This window comes from Calonectris borealis, unplaced genomic scaffold (genome assembly GCF_964195595.1).
Source record: "Calonectris borealis unplaced genomic scaffold, bCalBor7.hap1.2 HAP1_SCAFFOLD_59, whole genome shotgun sequence".
Classification (NCBI taxonomy): domain Eukaryota; kingdom Metazoa; phylum Chordata; class Aves; order Procellariiformes; family Procellariidae; genus Calonectris; species Calonectris borealis.
Genome location: NW_027441465.1, coordinates 431,986 through 457,896, shown reverse-complemented (window position 1 = coordinate 457,896; position 25,911 = coordinate 431,986).

Genomic DNA, 25,911 nt, shown 5'->3' with positions numbered 1-25,911 from the left:
TCCTCCTGCGCGGCGGGGCCGGCCGGCGAACTGGGGGAACCCGTTTGTCCGGTCTGACGGCGGCTCCCGCGGGGCGGCCGGGCGGGAGCGGGGCCGAGGGAGGCGTGAGAGGTCCCTGAGCGAGCGAGCGAGCGGCGCCGGGACCCGCGCCCACAGGCGCTGCCAGCGGGCGGGCTGGGGCCGCGCCGCTGGCGGGAGCGGGGCGCTGCCTCCGCCGGCTGCACCTGCCGCGGGGCGGCGGCGGCTCCTGCCGAAACTCGGGCGCTTCGGTAGAAGGGGAGCGGAGCGGGTCCCCAGCCGCACCCGCGGGCCAGCCCCGCGTCCTCTCGCCTCCGCGCGGGTTTGCGGCCGCGCCGGTAGCGAAGTGCGGCGAGGCGGGCTGCCGTGCCGGGGAGCGGCGGGGGCGCACAGCGGGGCGTCGTCCGGCAGGGCGCTAACCACGTATGTCACCTCATAACACGCCCATTCTCCCCGTAAAGAAACCGGACGGGTCATACAGGATGGTGCAGGATTTAAGAGCTGAAAATCAGCGAACAATCACTAAATTCCCTGTGGTGGCAAATCCTGATACTTTATTGCCTTTGAGTGGGAGGACCCCGGCACGGGACGAAAACAGCAATTAAGATGGACGGTGTTACCACAGGGGTTTACGGCGTCACCAAATCTATTTGGACAAACTTTAGAGAAAATCTCACAGGATTTCACAATACCCAAGGAGGTAAAATTATTGCAATATGTGGACGATTTACTAGTAGCAGGAGAAACTGAAGAGGGGACCCAAAAAGCCACCATTAAATTGTTAAATTTTCTAGGGGAAAAGGGATTAAAGGTGTCCCGATCAAAACTACAGTTTGTAGAACAGGAAGTAAAATACTTAGGACATTGGCTGAGTAAGGGAAGGAAGAAGTTAGATCCTGACAGGGTATCTGGGATTCTATCCTTAAGACCCCCACAAACTAAAAAGGAAATCAGGCAAATATTGGGATTATTAGGATATTGTAGACCATGCCTTGAAAACTATAGTGAAAAGGTAAAATTCCTATATGAAAAATTAACTAATAACCAACTCAAGTGGTTTACTGAAGATGATCAGAGATTCGAGGAAGTAAAAACGGCATTAATCCAAGCACCTGTATTGAGCCTCCCAGATCTGGAAAAACCTTTCTCTCTCTTTGTGAATACATCAAGCCAGACAGCATAGGGAGTTCTTACTCAAGACTGGGCAGGAATCAAAAAACCCGTGGGGTATTGTTCTAAGTTACTTGATCCAGTAAGCAGAGGATGGCCTGCTTGTCTCCAAGCTTTGGTTGCTACAGCATTATTAATAGAGGAAGTTAGGAAAATTACCTTTAGTGCTCCTTTAAAGGTGTATACCCCACACAATGTCAGAAATGTTTTACAACAGAAATCAGAAAAATGGTTAACAGACAGCCGGATCCTAAAGTACGAAGCAATACTAATAGACTCCCCTGACTTAGAACTGAGGGTGACTTCTGCTCAGAGTCCAGCACAATTTTTGTTTGGAGAACCATCGGAGGAATTACAACATAACTGTTTAGAGGTAATTGAGACCCAGACTAAGGTGAGGCCAGATTTAAGAGAATCTGAGTTGGAAAATGGAGAAGCGCTGTTTATAGACGGCTCCTCCCGAGTGGTGGAAGGGAAGAGAAAATCGGGATATGCAATAATCAATAGGGACTTAGAACTTGTGGAATCAGGACCTCTGAGTCCATCATGGTCAGCTCAGGCTTGTGAGCTGTATGGCCTATGTAGGGCCCTGGAATTATTAAAAGGAAAAAGCGGGACTATATTTACGGATTCTAAATACGCCTATGGGGTGGTCCACACTTTTGGAAAAATTTGGCAAGAAAGAGGTTTGATTAATACTCAAGGGAGGAATCTAATACATCAAGAATTAATAGTAAAAATTTTAAAGGCATTAAGAGAACCAAAGGAGATAGCAGTAGTACATGTGAGGGGACACCAAAAGGCATTAGATTACCGAACCAGAGGAAATAACTTAGCAGATAAAGAGGCCCAGGAAGCAGCCCTGAGGACTGAAGTTGCTAAAATTAATGCAGTACAAACAAAAGAGGACACCAGCGAAGAAGGGTGAGAGGAAAGAGAGAAGACGTTTACCCCTGAAGAACAAACAAAATTGGAGAAAATAGGAGCTAAATTAGAACAAGGAAAATGGACACTGCCCGATGGGCGAGAAATGTTGCCAAAAGCCTACGCCAGGCAAATATTGGAACGTTTGCATGCGCAAACACATTGGGGTACAAAGGCATTAAGTGATCATTTCCTTAAACAATTTGGCTGTCTTTTTGAAATAGCAAAGCAAATTACACAAGGTTGCTTACCTTGTCAAAAGGTAAATAAAAAAGTGTTTCGACAAGTGGCCACGGGAGGGAGAAAAACAGCGTACAGACCTTTCGAGAAAGTACAAGTCAATTTTACTGAATTGCCTAAGGTAGGGAGGATAAAATATATATTGGTAATAGTAGATCATTTAACACAATGGGTAGAAGCTTACCCTGTAGCACGAGCTACGGCACAGATGGTGGTAAAAATTTTATTGGAACATTTGATACCTAGATATGGGATAATCCAGTACATTGATTCTGACCAGGGCACACATTTCACTTCTAAAATAATAAAACTATTATGTCAATCATTAGGTATTCAGTGGGAATACCACACTCCGTGGCACCCACAAAGCTCGGGGAAGGCAGAAAGAATGAATCAAACGATAAAACAACAATTAGCTAAATTGATGATTGAGACACAAATGCCCTGGACCAAATGCTTACCATTGGCACTTTTAAACATGAGAACTAAACCACGTAGTGAGACTGGATTATCGCCATATGAAATGTTATATGGCATGCCTTATTTTCAAGGAATGCCTTTGGGGAACAATGTAATTGAGAATCATAGTATCCAAAAATATATAATTACCATTGGAAAAAGATTAAAAGAATTAAGGGAGATTGGGATGGTGGCCCAAACACCACCTTTAGGATTTGCAATTCATCAGTTGGAACCAGGAGATAAAGTTCTAATAAAAACATGGAAAGAAGGAAACTTATCTCCCCTCTGGGAAGGACCTTTTCTTGTTTTATTATCTACAGAAACAGCTGTGAGAACTGCCGAAAAAGGATGGACACACGTGTCGCGAGTAAAGAGTCCAGTGAAGGAGTGGAGAGTCACATCTGCACCCGGAGAAACTAAGCTAACCGTCAGACAAACTTGAAGAGGCCTTAATCAAAGAGTATAAGCTAAGTTGCTGTGGGAATTTTATTGTGACTACTCCTGTAAAAATTGGTGAAATAACAGGGAGCAGTTAAGCATTATCCCCTAGGGATAACAATAGGCTATCCACAGAATACACCACATTTTTGGGACATAGCATACAAATTGGAAGAGGCCACCCCTTAAGATTAAAGAAGAGGGCAAGACCCGATAGGAAACTAGTGCAGTGGCTTGAAAAAGTCTGCCAAGGGCTGCAACCCCTTTGGGCTGTGACTGCCATCACTATGACCCTTACCGGACCTCTTCTAGTCCTACTTGGGGTGAGTTCCTTGACCCTGACTACGGCAAACAACTGATGTCCCAGAACTGAGGAGACACCGTATTGCTACGATTTTTGTGAAAAAAACGGGTGGGGTTGTGTCTGCTGGAGTACAGAATCCAGTTGGGGTTTACCCCAGAAGTGTAAAGGAAGCAAAAATTGAAACACAGCCAGCCTTTTCTAATTGTACAGCCCGCATTAATATTGAAATAAAAGAAAAGGCAAAGGAATCGGTGAACTCAATTTATCATGAAATAGAAACAGGAGTGAAATATGAAATTCCCACAGTTGCTAAAAATCTATTTGTATGCACTTGGATTAATTGTAAAAACTGCTTTGCATCAGAATTGCTTAGCTTTGGGTTATTTGCTAGCACAAGAAGGGGGTGTTTGTGGAAAATTTAATCTTAGAATCATAGAATCATAGAATCAGTAAGGTTGGAAAAGACCTCTGAGATCATCGTGTCCAACCGTCAATCCAACACACCATGCCCACTACACCATGTCCCTAAGGGCCTCATCTACACGTCTTTTAAATACTTCCAGGGATGGGGACTCTACCGCTTCCCTGGGCAGCCTGTTCCAAGGCCTGACCACTCTTTCAGTTAAGAAATTTCTCCTAATGTCCAATCTAAACCTCCCTTGGTGCAACTTGAGGCCATTTCCTCTCGTCCTATCGCTAGTTACTTGGGAGAAGAGACCAACAGCCACCTCGCTACAACCTCCTTTCAGGTAGTTGTAGAGCGCGATGAGGTCTCCCCTCAGCCTCCTCTTCTCCAGACTAAACCACCCCAGTTCCCTCAGCCGCTCCTCATCAGACTTGTGCTCCAGACCCTTCACCACCTTCGTTGCCCTCCTCTGGACACGCTCCAGCACCTCCATGTCCTTCTTGTCGTGAGGGGCCCAGAACTGAACACAGGATTCGAGGTGCGGCCTCACCAGTGCCGAGTACAGGGGCACGATCACCCCCCTGCTCCTGCTGGCCACACTATTCCTGATACAGGCCAGGATGCCGTTGGCCTTCTTGGCCACCTGGGCACACTGCCGGCTCATGTTCAGCCGGCTGTCAACCAGCACCCCCAGGTCCTTTTCCTCCGGGCAGCTTTCCAGCCACTCTTCCCCAAGCCTGCAGCGTTGCCTGGGGTTGTTGTGGCCCAAGTGCAGGACCCAGCACTTGGCCTTGTTGAACCTCATACAGTTGGCCTCGGCCCATCGATCCAGCCTGTCCAGGTCCCTCTGCAGAGCCTTCCTACCCTCCAGCAGATCAACACTCCCATCCAGCCTGGTGTCATCTGCGAACTGACTGAGGGAGCACTCGATCCCCTCGTCCAGATCGTCGATAAAGATATTGAACAAGACCGGCCCCAGTACTGAGCCCTGGGGAACACCGCTCGTGACCGGCCGCCAACTGGATTTAACTCCGTTGACCACAACTCTCTGGGCTTGGCTGTCCAGCCAGTTTTTTACCCAGCGAAGAGTGTACCTGTCTAGGCCGTGAGCCGCCAGCTTCTCTAGGAGAATGCTGTGGGAGACAATGTCAAAGGCTTTACTGAAGTCCAGGTAGACCACATCCACAGCCTTTCCCTCATCCACAAGGCGGGTCACCTGGTCATAGAAGGAGATCAGGTTGCTCAAGCAGGACCTGCCTTCCATGAACCCGTGCTGGCTGGGCCTGATCCCCTGGTTGTCCCGGACGTGGCTCGTGAGCGCCCTGAAAACCAACCGCTCCATGATCTTCCCCGGCACCGAGGTCAGGCTGACCGGCCTGTAGTTCCCTGGATCCTCCTTCCGGCCCTTCTTATAGATGGGCGTCACACTGGCGAGCCTCCAGTCATCCGGGACCTCCCCAGTTAACCAGGACTGCTGGTAAATGATGGAGAGCGGCTCGGCAAGCTCCTCCGCCAGCTCCCTCAGTACCCTCGGGTGGATCCCATCCGGCCCCATAGACTTGTGAGCGTCCAGGTGGTGTAGCTGTTGTTTAGAAATTGATGATGAGGGAAAAGCTGCAAATGAGCTTGTAAAAGAAATGAAGAAAATTGCACATGTCCCAGTTTGGAATAGTTGTATTGGGGATATGTGGAGGATTGTTAAAAATTCCATGTTTAATACCTTGTTTCGGTTATACAAGCAATGCAGATATCTGAAGTATAATAATAAAAACAAAAGAAGATCCGAAATTGATACCAATTCGGCAAGTATTGACTCGATTGGAAACAACACCACGAATCAATACCATAAAAAAAGAAGATGAGGGATTGTGAAATGTGCTCACTTTATTCGTGTCAATATGGAACAATGCTAGGGCCGCATGGTGAAGTGTGACCCTCTCTGTATATGTAATCTTTAACCATTCTGATTGTTCTTGTACAGCCGCAGGCTAGTGGTTGCCTTAAAAAGAAGGTAGTTCAAGTCCTCGGGTCTGTTCCAGACGGACTGTCCTGCTGGTGCCTTGGTGGGTGTGTCTGCGGGGGCTCTGCGTCCTGGTTGGTTGGGTGGAGGAGCCCAATCTTTGAAACTAAGTTTCAACTTTTGTCCTTGCCTCTTGCAAAAGCCACCTAACGACCAGCTAACCGCATAGTGATAAGCAAGAGGGCATGCGCCGAAGAAGATACGCTATTCGTGGAATAGTTATGAATATGTATTAGCAGGGGGGATATAAACAGAAGGCGGGAACTGTACGGTGTGCGTCTTGGTAGAGCAGAGACTCCTGGTGCACCCAGCGCTGTTTGCTTGCCTCTATTTGTTTAATAAATTGTAAACTTAAATTGGAATCCTGTTTGGGACTTAATCATTTATCACAGGAACATACTTCTATTTATGACCACTTTAGAACAACCGACAATAGCCAACAGTTTGTAGCACTAAACAACGTAGAACTATTTCCAAGTTTCCTGTAAGACAGGAGGGGGATGCCTGGGTGCCCCATGGCAGGGCTGGGACTCGTGCATCCTCTCTGCCCTTCCTGCAAGAGTCCCAGCCCCACAACGAAGATCCCGAACAGAACGAACAAGAGCAGGAAGGTGATGCCTGTGGGGACAGAGGGGACACGTGGCGGGGGGCTGGGGACTCACTCAGCCCCGTCGCCAAGCCCTCCGCAGTGGACCCAGGCGTCCGTGCCCCCTTACCCCCAGAGAGCAGGGCCACGTCCCCCCGGAAGGTGCGGTGCGGCCGGACGCTGCGAGTAGCTCCGGCCATGGCCATGGCGAGGTTTCTTGTGAAGAAGAGCTGGGGGGAGACGGGGCTCAGCGAGGGGACCCAGGCGTGTGGGGACTGGGGCTGGCAGTGGGGCCCAGGAGCTTGGGCAGCCCCAGGCATTCAGGGGGTGCCAGGAGGACGTGGGGCGGGTGTGTGGGGTCCCCGGAGGGCCCAGCCATGCGGGTGCACCAGTATGTCCCGCCCTGCCCTCCAATGCCGAATCATATCATCATCATCCTAATCATCCTAGAGTAAACTCATCTAAGAAAGTCATCTAATAAAATGCTAAGATGACCCCTCTGGAACCTTCCGTGCACCCCCCCAAGAGGGAGACCCCTGCAGACCCCCCCCGACTGCATGTCCCCATTCTGGGCCTGGAAGAGCGAGAAGAGGGAGCATCCTAACACACCAACCCTCATTTCCCAGCATTTCCCCCAGAGCTGCAGCTGGGATCGTTTAAGGATCCCTCTGGAGACGCTTCTGTGGTCAGGCTGGGCGGAGGCGTGAACGCCTCGGGTTGTGTGCAGGCAGTAAATGGGGTGGGCATTATGGCACGTGCCTCCCACATGCCGGCTGGCAGTGTCCCATCCCAGTACAAAGCCGGTTAGAGCGGAAGGGAACCCACTTTCCCCTCGCCTCTCTCCTGGGGTCCTCCCTGCATGGGCTCTGACCCACCGGTGCCCGGCCAGTGCTGGCCCAGTCAGGCGGAGACCCCACAGTGCTGGCCCCGTCAGTCCTGACCCGCCAGTGCTGGCCCAGTCAGGCCCAGAGTACCCAGTGCTGGCCCAGTCAGGCCTGACCCGCCAGTGCTGGCCCAGTCAGGCCCAGAGTACCCAGTGCCGGCCCAGTCAGGCCTGACCCGCCAGTGCTGGCCCAGTCAGGCCCAGAGTACCCAGTGCTGGCCCAGTCAGGCCTGACCCGCCAGTGCTGGCCCAGTCAGGCCCAGAGTACCCAGTGCTGGCCCAGTCAGGCCCAGAGTACCCAGTGCTGGCCCCGTCAGTCCTGACCCACCAGTGCTGGCCCAGTCAGGTCCAGAGTACCCAGTGCTGGCCCCGTCAGGCCTGACCCGCCAGTGCTGGCCCAGTCAGGCCCAGAGTACCCAGTGCTGGCCCAGTCAGGCCTGACCCGCTAGTGCTGGCCCAGTCAGGCCCAGAGTACCCAGTGCTGGCCCAGTCAGGCCTGACCCGCCAGTGCTGGCCCGGTACCAGCCTCGTCAGGCCTAACCCTCCCGGTACCGGGTCCGGTCAGGCACTCCCCCAGTGGGAAGAGACCCCCGCAGGGGTCAAGCTCTGCCCAGGGGCAGATAGCCCCCGCCATGACCAAAGCTTCCCCCCAGGGCAAATGCCCCCTCCCCAGGTGCAGCTCCCCTGCCCAGGGGCAGCTCCTGCCCAGGGGCAGATCCCCCTTGGGGCAGAGATGCCCCCCAGGGCCAGAGATCCCCTCCCCGGCTGTAAATCCCCCACCCAGGGGCCGATCCTCCCGCCAGGGCAGATCCCCCCAAGAAGAGATACTGCCCGCCCAGGGGCACTTCCCCTCCCTGAGCTCTGTGTGGGGCAGCCGAGGGGGGTAAATGCCCCCTCCCCGGCCTGGGGGACAGGCAAATCCTGCCCCCGGGGCAGGAGCGAGGGACTGAGCTGGGGGCAGCGGCCGGAATTGTCACCGCAGGGCTCAGCACCACACTGGGGAGAAATTGAGAAGAAATGGCCACTGTCAACACGTTTAACAAATGAATTTAGAGTCAAGAGAGAATAAATTTGGAAGAATGTTTAATGGCTTTGAAAGAGATGTATAATGCATCACGGCACCCCCAAACAACTTCCTGGCTTTGTTTTCTTTCTTTCTTTCTTTCTTTCTTTCTTTCTTTCAAAACCAAAAGAAAGGCTGGCGAAGGGCGTTTGCCATCTTCGTGTTGCAAGTCCTTTCCCTCCTCGGTCAAACTGAACTGCTGGTGGTGCACCGTGTCGTCTCCAAAGCCTTGCTGGCAGACTGCCTTGCTGACGTCAGTCAGTGCGCTGCCATTAGCCCCCCCACGTCAGGAGCGGTCCACCTCGGGGAGCGCTCTGGGCCTCCTCTTTCTGCCTCGGGCAAGTGCAATCCCTTGAAGAAAGAGCTGCCTAGGGCAAGGGCAGCTTCCCCATTCCCCGGGAGGGAGGTGCCACTGTTGTTCAGCACAGCCTCGTCTCACCTCATGTGCCCGCGGGGCTGCCAGGACCAACGGCAGCTGCAAGGGCCTCTCCAGCACGCCAGGACGGGCTGGAGCCTGGAGATGGGTTGGGGCCGTGGAGACGGGCTGGGGCCGTAGCATGGGCTGGGAGGCGGAGTTGGGCTGGGGATGTGGAGATGGGCTGGGACCTGGAGCTGGGTTGGGACCTGGAGCTGGGTTAGGCATGTTCAGCTGGGTTGGGGAAAGAGAGGTGGGCTGGGGCCGTGGAGATGGGCTGTGAAATGGAGCTGGGTTGGGGCCATGGAGATGGGCTGGGCCATGGGGATGGGCTGGGCACGTGGAGATGCGTTGAAGCCGTGGAGCTGGGTTGAGGCCATGGAGATGGTTTGGGGAGCTGGGGCTGGGTTGGGGCCGTGGAGATGGCCTGGCACATGGAGATGGGTTTGGGACCTGGAGATGAGCTGGGACATGGAGACTGGGGTCAGAGCTAGGAGAGGAGCAGGCAGGCTGGGGCATCTCTAGCTCTGGAGACGTGTGCTGGTCCTGGACATGTGCAGCCCTGGGACACACCCCCCCAGCGCACGCGGACGCCCACCCATGGGACACGACACCAGGGGAGACGCAGGGATTGCAGGGACACGCACACCCGTCATGCAATCATTCCAGCTTTATTTTTGGAGCCAGGGCCGCGGTGGTGCAGCGGCGGTGGTGGCCGGGGCCCTTGGGGACACTGGCTCCGCAGACGGCCACCGCTGAGGTGGGCTCAGCGGCGGCGCCTGCGTGTCCCTCGCCGACGCCGGCTCCTGGGAGACCGGCGCCGGGGTGCCAGGTGCCGGCGTGGGCTCCGCGCATAGCGGCGCCGACGCCGGCTCTGGGAGCGGTCCGGTGTGCGGCGGCGGCGGCGCCCGCTTCTGCTGCGGGTGCTGCTGCGCAGCGACCGTGCCATGGTGGGCTGGCCGAGTGGAGTTCTGTGCCCCCCGCCCTGCTTTTATAGGGGTGCCGGGGCGAGACCCTTTGTGACAGGGGCGCCTTACAGGGCCAACGTCACCAGCGACATCACAATGGCCCCACGGTGTCGCCCGGCCACGCCCGGGCTCCATGGCTACCGGCCAGCCCCAGCCCGCAGCAGGAGGGCTGGCGCCCCGCGGCAGCACCGGCCCCGCGTCACCACCACCATGTGCCACCAAGGCAGCCAGGGCCGGCAGCAGGCGGGCGAGGAAGATGCCGGCGACGGGGAGCGCGCCTCTGCCAAGGACGAGCAGGGCCGGCAGCACGTGGTCCTGCAGCAGAAAGAGGGGCAGGAGCAGGACCAAGAGGAAGAGGAGGAGGAAGGTGGTGCAGGGCAGGAGCGGGACAAATGCCACCGCCAGGCCGAAGGAAAGGAACATCCTTCTCTTTATGACCACTTTAGAGCAACCGACAATAGCCAACAGTTTGTAGCACTAAACAACGTAGAACTATTTCCAAGTTTCCTGTAAGACAGGAGGGGGATGCCTGGGTGCCCCATGGCAGGGCTGGGACTCGTGCCTCCTCTCTGCCCTTCCTGCAAGAGTCCCAGCCCCACAACGAAGATCCCGAACAGAACGAACAAGAGCAGGAAGGTGATGCCTGTGGGGACAGAGGGGACACGTGGCGGGGGGCTGGGGACTCACTCAGCCCCGTCGCCAAGCCCTCCGCAGTGGACCCAGGCGTCCGTGCCCCCTTACCCCCAGAGAGCAGGGCCACGTCCCCCCGGAAGGTGCGGTGCGGCCGGACGCTGCGAGTAGCTCCGGCCATGGCCGTGGCGAGGTTTCTTGTGAAGAAGAGCTGGGGGGAGACGGGGCTCAGCGAGGGGACCCAGGCGTGTGGGGACTGGGGCTGGCAGTGGGGCCCAGGAGCTTGGGCAGCCCCAGGCATTCAGGGGGTGCCAGGAGGACGTGGGGCGGGTGTGTGGGGTCCCCGGAGGGCCCAGCCATGCGGGTGCACCAGTATGTCCCGCCCTGCCCTCCAATGCCGAATCATATCATCATCATCCTAATCATCCTAGAGTAAACTCATCTAAGAAAGTCATCTAATAAAATGCTAAGATGACCCCTCTGGAACCTTCCGTGCACCCCCCCAAGAGGGAGACCCCTGCAGAACACCCCCCCGACTGCATGTCCCCATTCTGGGCCTGGAAGAGCGAGAAGAGGGAGCATCCTAACACACCAACCCTCATTTCCCAGCATTTCCCCCAGAGCTGCAGCTGGGATCGTTTAAGGATCCCTCTGGAGACGCTTCTGTGGTCAGGCTGGGCGGAGGCGTGAACGCCTCGGGTTGTGTGCAGGCAGTAAATGGGGTGGGCATTATGGCACGTGCCTCCCACATGCCGGCTGGCAGTGTCCCATCCCAGTACAAAGCCGGTTAGAGCGGAAGGGAACCCACTTTCCCCTCGCCTCTCTCCTGGGGTCCTCCCTGCATGGGCCCTGACCCACCGGTGCCCGGCCAGTGCTGGCCCAGTCAGGCGGAGACCCCACAGTGCTGGCCCCGTCAGTCCTGACCCGCCAGTGCTGGCCCAGTCAGGCCCAGAGTACCCAGTGCTGGCCCAGTCAGGCCTGACCCGCCAGTGCTGGCCCAGTCAGGCCCAGAGTACCCAGTGCCGGCCCAGTCAGGCCTGACCCGCCAGTGCTGGCCCGGTCAGGCCCAGAGTACCCAGTGCTGGCCCAGTCAGGCCTGACCCGCCAGTGCTGGCCCAGTCAGGCCCAGAGTACCCAGTGCTGGCCCAGTCAGGCCTGACCCGCCAGTGCTGGCCCGGTCAGGCCCAGAGTACCCAGTGCTGGCCCAGTCAGGCCTGACCCGCCAGTGCTGGCCCGGTCAGGCCCAGAGTACCCAGTGCTGGCCCAGTCAGGCCTGACCCGCCAGTGCTGGCCCAGTCAGGCCCAGAGTACCCAGTGCTGGCCCAGTCAGGCCTGACCCGCCAGTGCTGGCCCAGTCAGGCCCAGAGTACCCAGTGCTGGCCCAGTCAGGCCTGACCCGCCAGTGCTGGCCCAGTCAGGCCCAGAGTACCCAGTGCTGGCCCAGTCAGGCCCAGAGTACCCAGTGCTGGCCCAGTCAGGCCAGACCCGCCAGTGCTGGCCCAGTCAGGCCCAGAGTACCCAGTGCTGGCCCAGACAGGCCTGACCCGCCAGTGCTGGCCCAGTCAGGCCCAGAGTACCCAGTGCTGGCCCAGTCAGGCCTGACCCGCCAGTGCTGGCCCAGTCAGGCCCAGAGTACCCAGTGCTGGCCCAGTCAGGCCTGACCCGCCAGTGCTGGCCCGGTACCAGCCTCGTCAGGCCTAACCCTCCCGGTACCGGGTCCGGTCAGGCTCTCCCCCAGTGGGAAGAGACCCCCGCAGGGGTCAAGCTCTGCCCAGGGGCAGATAGCCCCCGCCATGACCAAAGCTTCCCCCCAGGGCAAATGCCCCCTCCCCAGGTGCAGCTCCCCTGCCCAGGGGCAGCTCCTGCCCAGGGGCAGATCCCCCTTGGGGCAGAGATGCCCCCCAGGGCCAGAGATCCCCTCCCCGGCTGTAAATCCCCCACCCAGGGGCCGATCCTCCCGCCAGGGCAGATCCCCCCAAGACGAGATACTGCCCGCCCAGGGGCACTTCCCCTCCCTGAGCTCTGTGTGGGGCGGCCCAGGGGGGTAAATGCCCCCTCCCCGGCCTGGGGGACAGGCAAATCCTGCCCCCGGGGCAGGAGCGAGGGACTGAGCTGGGGGCAGCGGCCGGAATTGTCACCGCAGGGCTCAGCACCACACTGGGGAGAAATTGAGAAGAAATGGCCACTGTCAACACGTTTAACAAATGAATTTAGAGTCAAGAGAGAATAAATTTGGAAGAATGTTTAATGGCTTTGAAAGAGATGTATAATGCATCACGGCAGCCCCAAACAACTTCCTGGGTTTGTTTTTTCTTTCTTTCTTTCTTTCTTTCTTTCAAAACCAAAAGAAAGGCTGGCGAAGGGCGTTTGCCATCTTCGTGTTGCAAGTCCTTTCCCTCCTCGGTCAAACTGAACTGCTGGTGGTGCACCGTGTCGTCTCCAAAGCCTTGCTGGCAGACTGCCTTGCTGACGTCAGTCAGTGCGCTGCCATTAGCCCCCCCACGTCAGGAGCGGTCCACCTCGGGGAGCGCTCTGGGCCTCCTCTTTCTGCCTCGGGCAAGTGCAATCCCTTGAAGAAAGAGCTGCCTAGGGCAAGGGCAGCTTCCCCATTCCCCGGGAGGGAGATGCCACTGTTGTTCAGCACAGCCTCGTCTCACCTCATGTGCCCGCGGGGCTGCCAGGACCAACGGCAGCTGCAAGGGCCTCTCCAGCACGCCAGGACGGGCTGGAGCCTGGAGATGGGTTGGGGCCGTGGAGACGGGCTGGGGCCGTAGCATGGGCTGGGAGGCGGAGTTGGGCTGGGGATGTGGAGATGGGCTGGGACCTGGAGCTGGGTTGGGACCTGGAGCTGGGTTAGGCATGTTCAGCTGGGTTGGGGAAAGAGAGGTGGGCTGGGGCCGTGGAGATGGGCTGTGAAATGGAGCTGGGTTGGGGCCATGGAGATGGGCTGGGCCATGGGGATGGGCTGGGCACGTGGAGATGCGTTGAAGCCGTGGAGCTGGGTTGAGGCCATGGAGATGGTTTGGGGAGCTGGGGCTGGGTTGGGGCCGTGGAGATGGCCTGGCACATGGAGATGGGTTTGGGACCTGGAGATGAGCTGGGACATGGAGACTGGGGTCAGAGCTAGGAGAGGAGCAGGCAGGCTGGGGCATCTCTAGCTCTGGAGACGTGTGCTGGTCCTGGACATGTGCAGCCCTGGGACACACCCCCCCAGCGCACGCGGACGCCCACCCATGGGACACGACACCAGGGGAGACGCAGGGATTGCAGGGACACGCACACCCGTCATGCAATCATTCCAGCTTTATTTTTGGAGCCAGGGCCGCGGTGGTGCAGCGGCGGTGGTGGCCGGGGCCCTTGGGGACACTGGCTCCGCAGACGGCCACCGCTGAGGTGGGCTCAGCGGCGGCGCCTGCGTGTCCCTCGCCGACGCCGGCTCCTGGGAGACCGGCGCCGGGGTGCCAGGTGCCGGCGTGGGCTCCGCGCATAGCGGCGCCGACGCCGGCTCTGGGAGCGGTCCGGTGTGCGGCGGCGGCGGCGCCCGCTTCTGCTGCGGGTGCTGCTGCGCAGCGACTGTGCCATGGTGGGCTGGCCGAGTGGAGTTCTGTGCCCCCCGCCCTGCTTTTATAGGGGTGCCGTGGCGAGACCCTTTGTGACAGGGGCGCCTTACAGGGCCAACGTCACCAGCGACATCACAATGGCCCCACGGTGTCGCCCGGCCACGCCCGGGCTCCATGGCTACCGGCCAGCCCCAGCCCGCAGCAGGAGGGCTGGCGCCCCGCGGCAGCACCGGCCCCGCGTCACCACCACCATGTGCCACCAAGGCAGCCAGGGCCGGCAGCAGGCGGGCGAGGAAGATGCCGGCGACGGGGAGCGCGCCTCTGCCAAGGACGAGCAGGGCCGGCAGCACGTGGTCCTGCAGCAGAAAGAGGGGCAGGAGCAGGACCAAGAGGAAGAGGAGGAGGAAGGTGGTGCAGGGCAGGAGCGGGACAAATGCCACCGCCAGGCCGAAGGAAAGGAACATCCTTCTCTTTATGACCACTTTAGAGCAACCGACAATAGCCAACAGTTTGTAGCACTAAACAACGTAGAACTATTTCCAAGTTTCCTGTAAGACAGGAGGGGGATGCCTGGGTGCCCCATGGCAGGGCTGGGACTCGTGCCTCCTCTCTGCCCTTCCTGCAAGAGTCCCAGCCCCACAACGAAGATCCCGAACAGAACGAACAAGAGCAGGAAGGTGATGCCTGTGGGGACAGAGGGGACACGTGGCGGGGGGCTGGGGACTCACTCAGCCCCGTCGCCAAGCCCTCCGCAGTGGACCCAGGTGTCCGTGCCCCCTTACCCCCAGAGAGCAGGGCCACGTCCCCCCGGAAGGTGCGGTGCGGCCGGACGCTGCGAGTAGCTCCGGCCATGGCCATGACGAGGTTTTCTTGTGAAGAAGATCTGGGGGGAGACGGGGCTCAGCGAGGGGACCCAGGCGTGTGGGGACTGGGGCTGGCAGTGGGGCCCAGGAGCTTGGGCAGCCCCAGGCATTCAGGGGGTGCCAGGAGGACGTGGGGCGGGTGTGTGGGGTCCCCGGAGGGCCCAGCCATGCGGGTGCACCAGTATGTCCCGCCCTGCCCTCCAATGCCGAATCATATCATCATCATCCTAATCATCCTAGAGTAAACTCATCTAAGAAAGTCATCTAATAAAATGCTAAGATGACCCCTCTGGAACCTTCCGTGCACCCCCCCAAGAGGGAGACCCCTGCAGAACACCCCCCCGACTGCATGTCCCCATTCTGGGCCTGGAAGAGCGAGAAGAGGGAGCATCCTAACACACCAACCCTCATTTCCCAGCATTTCCCCCAGAGCTGCAGCTGGGATCGTTTAAGGATCCCTCTGGAGACGCTTCTGTGGTCAGGCTGGGCGGAGGCGTGAACGCCTCGGGTTGTGTGCAGGCAGTAAATGGGGTGGGCATTATGGCACGTGCCTCCCACATGCCGGCTGGCAGTGTCCCATCCCAGTACAAAGCCGGTTAGAGCGGAAGGGAACCCACTTTCCCCTCGCCTCTCTCCTGGGGTCCTCCCTGCATGGGCCCTGACCCACCGGTGCCCGGCCAGTGCTGGCCCAGTCAGGCGGAGACCCCACAGTGCTGGCCCCGTCAGTCCTGACCCGCCAGTGCTGGCCCAGTCAGGCCCAGAGTACCCAGTGCTGGCCCAGTCAGGCCAGACCCGCCAGTGCTGGCCCAGTCAGGCCCAGAGTACCCAGTGCTGGCCCAGTCAGGCCTGACCCGCCAGTGCTGGCCCAGTCAGGCCCAGAGTACCCAGTGCTGGCCCAGTCAGGCCTGACCCGCCAGTGCTGGCCCAGTCAGGCCCAGAGTACCCAGTGCTGGCCCAGTCAGGCCTGACCCGCCAGTGCTGGCCCAGTCAGGCCCAGAGTACCCAGTGCTGGCCCAGTCAGGCCTGACCCGCCAGTGCTGGCCCAGTCAGGCCCAGAGTACCCAGTGCTGGCCCAGTCAGGCCTGACCCGCCAGTGCTGGCCCGGTACCAGCCTCGTCAGGCCTAACCCTCCCGGTACCGGGTGAAAGGGTGAACGAGAAGGGATGTGTGTTTAAAGAATTGAAACTATGGGCGAAATAACTTAGTACATTAGTTGCAACATTTTTGTAAGGCTTAGCAGAGGAATCGCAACAACAGTTCCTTATAAGAACCAGGAGCTTGTTTGAAGCTCGTTGAAACCAACCCTGTGATTTGGGTAAAGGCCAAGGAACAACTGAGTCTGCGCAAAGACGGGGGTTATTAGCGGTGACGAAGAGGAACCACTAACCTTCATCCCCACGACCCCCGACGACCACCACCAGGAGGCAATGCGCAAGCGTAGATAGGAGGGGCTCATGGAAATAACGTCTTGAAGCTTATTTTAATACAAAGCGGGGATAGGTCATGCATATGTATAGGCGTATTATGTATATGCAACATTTCGCTGTATATATTTCTGGCAAGTACCGTGTTGAGGCGCGCACGACTTTGGTGGGGTTACCCCCCGTGCCGCCCAGCGCTGAATAAACATACCTACTTTACAATCTCACAGATTGTGGAGTCTGTTTTCCGCAAGTCAGTTTTGGCGAGCCAGGCAGGAGATTTCTTTGCTCCACTGCGGGATCGGCTGAGGAGCGGACGCCCCTGGGCGCGCCCCGAGCATTTCCTCGGAGGGGACTCCACTACCAGCCGCTCACCCTGGGAGTAGGCAAGAACCTCCTGAGACCGCGGAAAGGAAAAGGTATGTTTTAGGAGAGGGGCCTGTAAGTCGTACGCGTGGCCGGGGCTGCTGGTAAATCGCGCAGAGACGTCTGGCGTGCAGCATAGTCCCCGTATGGTAGGAGGGTACCCTGCACGGTAATAGGGGGATCCGCTGACCGATAGAGCAGCCGCTAGCGATCCTGGGAGTAGATCGAGTGGATCTGGGGTGTTCGCTGCATCCCAGTGTTGGGAACCAGGACGGACCTGCTAATGACTGGTATATAAGAAGCAGGAGAAGGGTAAGCGGACCTCCCCGCAATTGCGGTTGGGCTATTTTTATATTTGCAGCTGCTGGAGGGATAACAGCCAGAATATGAGTTGTATACTTTATGTATGAAACGCCCGGGTATTTTATGTTAGAACCATTTGTGTGTTTGGGGCGCAGCGCAGCTGCGGAGTGAGTGCAGAGTTTTGTTTTGTGATCTTCGCGAGGAGAGCGGCTGGCAATTATGTCTTTGTCTTTATGTGTGCGTAACGTATGGAAAGATTGAAAGATTGTAAATGTCTCTATATGTTAATGAAGGAGCAAGACGGAGGGGATCGCTTCTTCGGTGGTTTGGGCTCGAACCCTGGGAATATTTAAACGAAGGAGGGAATTGGATAAGGAGGGGGAATGAGCGATTGTATCTGGGAGGAGTATATGGAACTCCTGCGGGAAAAACGGTAACCCTAGATTGGGAACAGCCTGTAGACATTTTTAGGAACCCTTGTGTTGGTGGACTGAGGGGAGTGATTCCCTGTTTTGTATGCGGACTTGTTCGTAAACAATACGACATTTGGCACCAGGCTTGTGTTTTGTTAAGGTGTAAACTCTGTAGGGAAAGCTGGTATTGTATTTCCAGTAAACGGAGAGCGGAGTGTCCCAAGTGCCGTCTCAAGACTTCACAATTTCGTGATAGGGAAGAAGTCCAGCAAGAGCCTGAAATAGTGAAGTTTGTGTGTGGGAAAGGGAAATTAGTTCCGGAAATCTGGGAAGTATCGGAAAGGGACTGGGAGAAAACCGTAAAAAACTGTAAGAGGCGATTTGGGTGGAAACTCAAGAAAGGCAAAAATAAAGCTCAATAATAGAGGGAGTTACGAAATGGGTAACACTCAAAGGGAAATCTTGAAGAAAAGCCCCTTAGGCTGTGTGCTTGCCCGTTGGAAGGATATTGTTGGAACTGGAGGGACAGAAAGTAAAAAGACTCTCATTAAGTATTGTAACCAATGGTGGCCGTTGTATAAATTGGAAAGTGAGGCTAAATGGCCATTCAATGGATCTATAGATTACAATACTCTCTTACAATTGATGCTGTTTTTAAGAAGGGAAGGGAAGTGGGATGAAGTTTCATACGCAGATATGTTTTTCACCCTCCGAAATCATCCGGAGTGGCAAAGGGACTGCGGGATGGTGCTGCCGCAGGACCCTCTGGTACTTGCACTTGAGCGAGAAAATAACAAAAAATCTGAAAGTAAATTGAGACGATGCTGTTCGGCGTGCAGTATTGGGCATCGGTGTATTAAAGTAAACAAAATCCATCAGGCACCGGAGCCAGACTTAACTGACCTGTTTAAGCCTCCCCCTCGACCACAGGAACGGGGTGCGGACTCGGACGAAACTTCCACTCCCCCGGATAGCCCAGTATCTTCCCGCACCGGAAAGAAATCTGTCCCGACAGCCTTGCAGGCACCCCTGCGAGAAGCGGTAGGACCCGAGGGTGGGACAATGCTAATCAAGGTACCTTTTTCCACTACTGACTTAGGGGAATGGAAAAAAGTTGCAAAGGATTATAGAAGTGATCCGATAGGGGTAACCAAGCATTTTCAGTTTATAATAAAACAGCACAACCCTGATTGGAGGGACATACAACTGCTATTAGAATATATGACGGAAACAGAGAAGCAGTTGATTTTAAAAAGAGCAGGAGATTTGGCTGAGGATCACTACAAAATCACGAGAGAGGATGTAAAGGAATTTTTCCCCCTCCAGGATCCAAAATGGGACCCAAATAGATCAGCAGATATAGAAAAACTACAAGGCTATCAAGAGTGGATCTCAAGAGGAATGGAAAGGGCCATCCCCAAAACTATAAACTGGTCAGTTTTGTATGCAGTGAAACAGGGTCCCTCTGAGTCCCCATCCGAATTCCTGGATCGATTGAGAGATGCAATGCGCCGTAATACACCACTGGACCCTGGGTCTGAAGTAGGGATACAACAGCTAGTTTCTTTGTTTCTAGGTCAGTCCACCGGGGACGTTAGACGTAAGCTCCAGAAATTATGCACTACAGAAAGCAGGAATTTGGAAGTATTGTTGGATGAAGCGTGGAGAGTGTTTAGCAATAGAGAGGAGGGTTATAGGCAAGGGCAGAGGAGAATAATAGCGGCTGTTAGGGAAGAGGAAGAAAGGATACCTAGGCGGCTAGGCAAAGATCAGTGTGCGTTTTGCAAAAGATTTGGTCATTGGAAGAATGAATGTCCGGAGAAATGGAAAAGGAAGGAAAAGGAGTGGAATAATCAGAAGAGGAGGATAGTGGCCCATGTGAAAAAGGACTGATGGGAACCGAGGGAATCTACCCTAGCGGATCCACTGGTTATAATGCAGCTAGGGAAGGAGCAAAAGAAAGTAGAATTTCTGGTTGACACAGGGGCAACGTATTCAGTTTTGAATCAAGCCTTGATGCCCCTGGGAAGTGACTATATCATGGTAAAAGGGGCAACTGGCCAAAGTGAAAAGGCATATTTTTGTGAACCTCTGAGATATAAACTGGGAAAACAATGGGGCATCCACAAATTTCTGTACATGCCTAACTCCCCAAAAGCACTTTTGGGGAGGGATTTATTGGAACAATTGGGTGCAATAATTAAATTTGAAAAGGGAGAAATTACTCTGGAGGTAAATGACCAGCAGTATATCCAAATAATGAGTTTATCCCTAACTAGTGTTCCTACAGAAGGGAAAATCAGCGAAGAAATCATGAACCAGGTATATCCCAGGGGATGGGCCACCGATGTGCCCGGGAAAGCAAAGAATGCTTCACCTGTTGAGGTTAAGCTCAAAGACGGACGACAGCCGGTAAGAATCAAACAATATCCCCTAAGGAAGGAGGACAGGGAGGGAATTCGGCCAATAATAGAAAAATTTTTGCAACTGGGATTATTAAAGGAATGTGAATCCGACTTTAACACTCCCATACTGCCTGTCCGTAAACCCGACGGCTCATATCGGGTGGTCCAGGACCTACGGGCTATAAATAAGATAACTGAGGATCTCTACCCCGTAGTGGCTAATCCATATACTCTGTTAACTGTATTAACGCCTGAGCTGACTTGGTTTACTGTTTTAGACCTGAAGGATGCCTTCTTTTGCCTCCCTCTCCATAAAGCCAGCCAGAAAATGTTTGCATTCAAATGGGAAAACCCCCAAACCGGTCGCAAGACTCAACTCACCTGGACGGTGTTGCCACAAGGATTCAAAAATAGCCCTACCGTTTTTGGCAATCAGCTTGCAAAGGACTTGGAATCATGGGAAATCCCGTCTGAAAAGGGAAAACTGCTACAATACGTGGATGATATCCTGATTGCCACCGAAACAGAGAATGATTGTATCACCTGGACGGTGAGTCTATTAAATTTCTTGGGGCTCCAAGGGTGCCGGGTGTCTAAGAAGAAAGCCCAAGTAATACAGCGCAAGGTGATTTATTTGGGCTATGAAATCAGTGCTGGGGAAAGGACTTTGGGACAGGCCCGAAAAGAAACAATATGCCAAACTCCGAGACCGCAAACAGTGAAGGAGTTACGAACTTCCCTGGGGATGACTGGGTGGTGCCGACTGTGGATCTACAACTATGGACTGCTTGTTAAACCCCTGTATACACTAACAACCACTGAGCAGAAGCCCCTTAAATGGAACAAAGAGACCATACGGGCCTCTGAGCTGCTAAAAAAGGCCCTGATGTCGGCCCCAGCCTTGGGACTCCCAGATGCAAGTAAGCCATTTTTCCTTTTTTCCCACGAGAAGCAGGGCATTGCCCTAGGAATATTAGCGCAAGATCTGGGCCCGTATCGACGAGCAGTTGCCTACCTTTCCAAACAATTGGATGCAACTGCAAAGGGTTGGCCGGGATGCTTGCGAGCGATTGCGGCCGTAGTACTAAACATCCAGGAAGCCCAAAAATTCACCCTGGGCCAGAAAATGACTGTGTTGGTGTCCCATACAGTATCTGCAGTACTAGAAGCAAAAGGTGGACACTGGCTTTCCCCACAAAGATTCTTGAAATACCAGGCTATAATGATAGAACAACATGATGTGGAGATTGTAGTCACTGACATTGCCAATCCAGCCTCTTTCCTCAGTAAAAACACAGGAGAACCAGTGCATCATGACTGTCTGGAAACTCTCATTCCAGCTTAGGTTTTCAATTCAGGATTGATACCGCACAACCACATCCACCAACTCAGCCTCCTACCAAACTGTCTCCTCACATTTATAACATTGATCCCTAGATAATCAAGAACATAGGACAACAGCAAGTGCTATTTAATCCATCGTGGTCTCTAAAATGAGTGGAGCTATCAATGCAAGTTGATATCTCTACAATTAAATCTGCTTGCTCACCATTCCTGAATACATCTTTTACAGGATGGTTAGCGTGGCTACATGGACGAACCCTCACCTCTCCAAAACGATCAAGGAGAGATGTAACTGGCATCCTGGGAACGGGACTAGGAATATTGAACAGCGCGGATGCTGAAGTTTTAAGCAAACAAAATAAATTTGGCAACAAGTGATTTACATAAATTAGAACACCCATTACGATCATCTTTGACAGCATTAGGAACGAGCCGGTGGCTTTTGGCTAATATATTGCCTACATGGGAAAGAATTAATGAGAAGGACCACCAACTAATCACAAATACATTTGGCACAATTCAAAATAATATTTCTCTAGCTCTTACCTGCATCCAGGCTCAATTATGGATACAATCTACCGTGGCAGCTATTATAAGGGAAGGTGATGAGGGCACCTTGCCCACTGAAATCCGAAAGGTAGTTTGGGATAATGCAACTAAATTTGAAAAAGAATTTCAAGCTTGGTGGCGTCTAGTCAATTTTACTTACGACTCCACTGACAGCAAAGTCACAGCTTTTGTTTTGACAATACGCAATGCTTCGGTATATATCATATACCCAATCATTGCGCTGGGATTAAATCACAATGGAACGGTACTCCACCCGTTAGAACATAGAGTATGGACCCAAAAAAATGGGAATAAATGGCAAACTATTGATGTTGATGCATGTGTTTTGTGAGAACAACAGGGATTTATTTGTGAAAGCAATACCATCAAAGCTCAAGACATTTGTCTTGACACTGAACAAAATGTTTGTAATTTTGAAATACATCCTGATGAAACCCCTGAAACTGTACTTACATATGTTGGACATGCATGTGTTTGCATGAGAACGCTTTGTGATTCTATATTTACAGATAACGTAATTGTGGAAACATCTAACCACTCAAATATCTGTATTTGTAATTTTACTAAGATTATGGGATGCGACTTCAACTATTCAGCTCCCGTTACAACCCATCAGTTGCTACAATCAAGCTATACATCTTATCAAGATCTACTACCTACCCCCATTGGAATGAATCTTACATTAGTACGAAAACTGTGACAACATGATGACCTAAGTCAATTGCTAAACCAGATTTGAAACAATGGACAAAGAACTCTGATTACGGTCCATCATGATGCAGAGAAGATACATCATGTCCTAGAAAAGGTGAAGAAGGATGGAGAACATCGCTGGTGGGATGTTTTATTTAGATAGTCACCAACAGCAACAGGAACTTTGAATTGGGTTTTACATCCCATAACAATTTTATTAATTTCTATTCTGCTATGCTTGTTGTTGAACATTATTCTATGTGTTAAAGTGTGGAAAATAACTAAACAAATGGCACTAATACCAAACCCTCCTCGCATATATAACATTGCTTAATTGTACTTAATAAAACCTTAATAGTTAAGTATATTAATAATTAAGTATACCAACCAAAAATTTCCCTCAAATTACAATTGGAATATGACATTGATCTGTTTATAGGCACAGAAGCAAGAGGCGACCACACCGCCACTCTGTGATCAAGATGGATTGACTTTAGTCACGGGGTGGATTGTGGTGGTGCATTCATACCCCCCTTCTTCCCTGGGCCACTTGTTGATCTGGGCCGCCTGTTGATCTCAGAAATTCCCATGAAACCTCGGCCTTGGTGTATTGAGTCTGGCGGTTGAGCGCTCCTTGACTGTATCAGAAACTCTGCATAGCTGAGGCTGGGAACATCCTCCCACTGTCTGGCCCGGGTGTCCAGCAGAACAACACCGAAACCTTGAGAATTCTTTAGTAATTACCACCTGGGACTGCGGCCAGGATGGAAATTTACGGATGAGTAAAGCCAACCATCTTGTGAACCTATAAAGGGTGGTCCTGAGTGAGGCCCTTTGAGCTCTCCTGGACCACAGCGGCTGCACCCAGCATCTCCCTCTGAGTGGGAGCCTCTCAGAGCTTGTGATCTTTCAGGCCTGCGATATTCGGAGGACCGCTGGGTCCTGGGTGAGTCCCTTTCGAAGCTCAACCATTTGCCCGTTGAGAGGGAATGCCTAGACATTCGACGTGAGTATTTCTTCACTGAAATCGAGGGGAATTTTTAACAGGTATACCTTCTGTACATTTTATATATATATATATACATTTCTCTGTGTGTGCGTGAACTAATAGTAAGCATAATCTGTAATTAAGTCGTGATTGTAGTAGACTTACTAACCTACTTTGCAAATATTGAATAGTTAATGATTAGGCGTTACTAAAGTTTGTTAATGATTAGTTGATAATTAAGTGTTGCTAAATTGTGAATGAAACCTAGACTGCCCCTGAAATATAAACCCTTAGATGGTTTTCCCTTACATGTTTCACCCATGTAATAAGTAATAGAGTGAAGCTTGCCATCGAATTCTATTAGGTCGCACCTTTATAAATCTCTATTAAAATCACTTTCTGCTAATATCTTTGACGGTGATTCTTTAAGCGGCCTCTAAACCACTCACTCGCGACAAATTGGCGTAGTCGGCAGGATGGCAAGTAGTATCACTGATTACTTACAAAACCATGGAATAAATCCAAGTCTTAAATTCTCAGAAGAATGGGCTGGTAATAATTGGCATGATTGGGAAGCTGTGGAAAAACAACTAAAAGTAGCTAAGGGCTATATAAAAGATGGAAAAGGAATTATTTGCAAAATGTTAGGCACCTGTTTGGAAGCCGCTTATCAGTACAGAAAGAATAACAATAGAAGGGAGCAGGACCTGAAAGAAGAAATAGAAGGCAGAAAGGAAGCTGAATTAATACTGTCCTTGAAAATCGAGCAGCTGCAAAAACAGTTACAGGAAGAAAAGGAGAGATCACAAAAGTTGGAAGAAAAGATCGAGACGATACTTATGCGGGCTCCCAATCCCCCTGACATTGTACAGATTAGGAAATTAATTGTATCCCCTGAGGAACTGGATGGTGATATTTGCGGTGATCCTGATGACTATGATGAGGGCAATGATGACCCCTTGTTCCCCTTAGATTCCTCTGAATATGAGGCTAGACCCACCATTAAAGCAAAATATATTTTAATTCCAGTTGGTCCTCGACAACAATTGGTAAAATTTTTAATGGATACGGGAGCACAAATTTCAATATTAACACAGCAAGATGCCGAGAGGCTGGGTATACGACCTGGACGGCAAAGAGTTAAAATCACTGGAGTGAACGGAGCAAGTGTTATGTGCCAACTGCAAAAGTTAATTTACGGCTCCCGAGTGAGAAATATGTATCATCTACTTGCTTTGCAATTAAAGATCACAATGAAAATATTTTAGGTTTCGATGTTTTGAACGGTCGAACCTGGTGTCTGCCGGACGGCAGCGTGTGGTCCTTCGGTTCAAATGTCGACCCTATCCCTGATAAAAATCAGGAAATGATAGTGCGCGTACTCCATGCAGCTCCTGTACTCCCTGATTCAAAAATCACTAACGTCCCGCAGTATCCGATTTCTGCTGCGGCACGAGTTGGAATCTCTGAAGTAATAACAGATTTGGAAAAATGGCACATTATTTCCAAAACCCACTCCCCATATAATTCACCAGTTGGCCAGTGCGAAAACCAGACGGGAGGTGGCGATTAACAATTGATTATCGATGCTTAAATGCCAACACAGCTCCGCTAACGGCTGCCGTACCTAATATTGCAACTTTAACAGCCACATTACAAGCAGTCGCACACCCATGGATGGCAGCATTAGATGTAAAGGATATGTTCTTTATGATCCCTTTACAGGAAAAAGATAAAGAGAAGTTTGCTTTTACTTGGGAAGGTATACAATACACCTTTAACAGACTCCCGCAGGGGTATAAACATTCACCCACAATCGCTCATGCCGCGCTTGCTGAGCTTTTACAAACAGTCTCACTTCCCCAGAATGTGAAAGTGTACCCATATATAGATGATATTCTCATCGGAGGAGATTCCTCTGAAGACGTAGGGGAAGCAGCAACAGCAGTATGGCAAGTGTTACATAATGCAGAAATTGAAATTCCCTCTGAGAAATGTCAGGGACCAAGTAAAGAAGTAAAATTTTTAGGTATTTGGTGGATTGCAGGTAGTGCAACAATTCCACCAGACACCCTAAGTAAAATAGAACAATTGCAGATGCCCCAATCTAGAAAAGAATTACAACAGCTTATGGGTACTTTAGGATATTGGAGGAAACATGTACCTGGATTTTCTATCATTGCTCGCCCACTATATTCACTTTTACAAAAAGGAAAATCATGGGAATGGAATTCAGAACATGAAGAGGAAGTCAAAACTCTAATTCAGGAATTAAAAGCATATCAATCATTGGGCCACTACACCCCCACGACCCTCTTACAGCAGAATGGGTTTTTGCTGAACACGGTACTTACTGCAACCTGTTCCAAACTGGCCCTGGCGGACCAAAAAGACCTTTGATGTTCAGTTCGACTGCACTTGAAGAGACAGAACAGAGATATTCCGAGTGGGAAAAAGG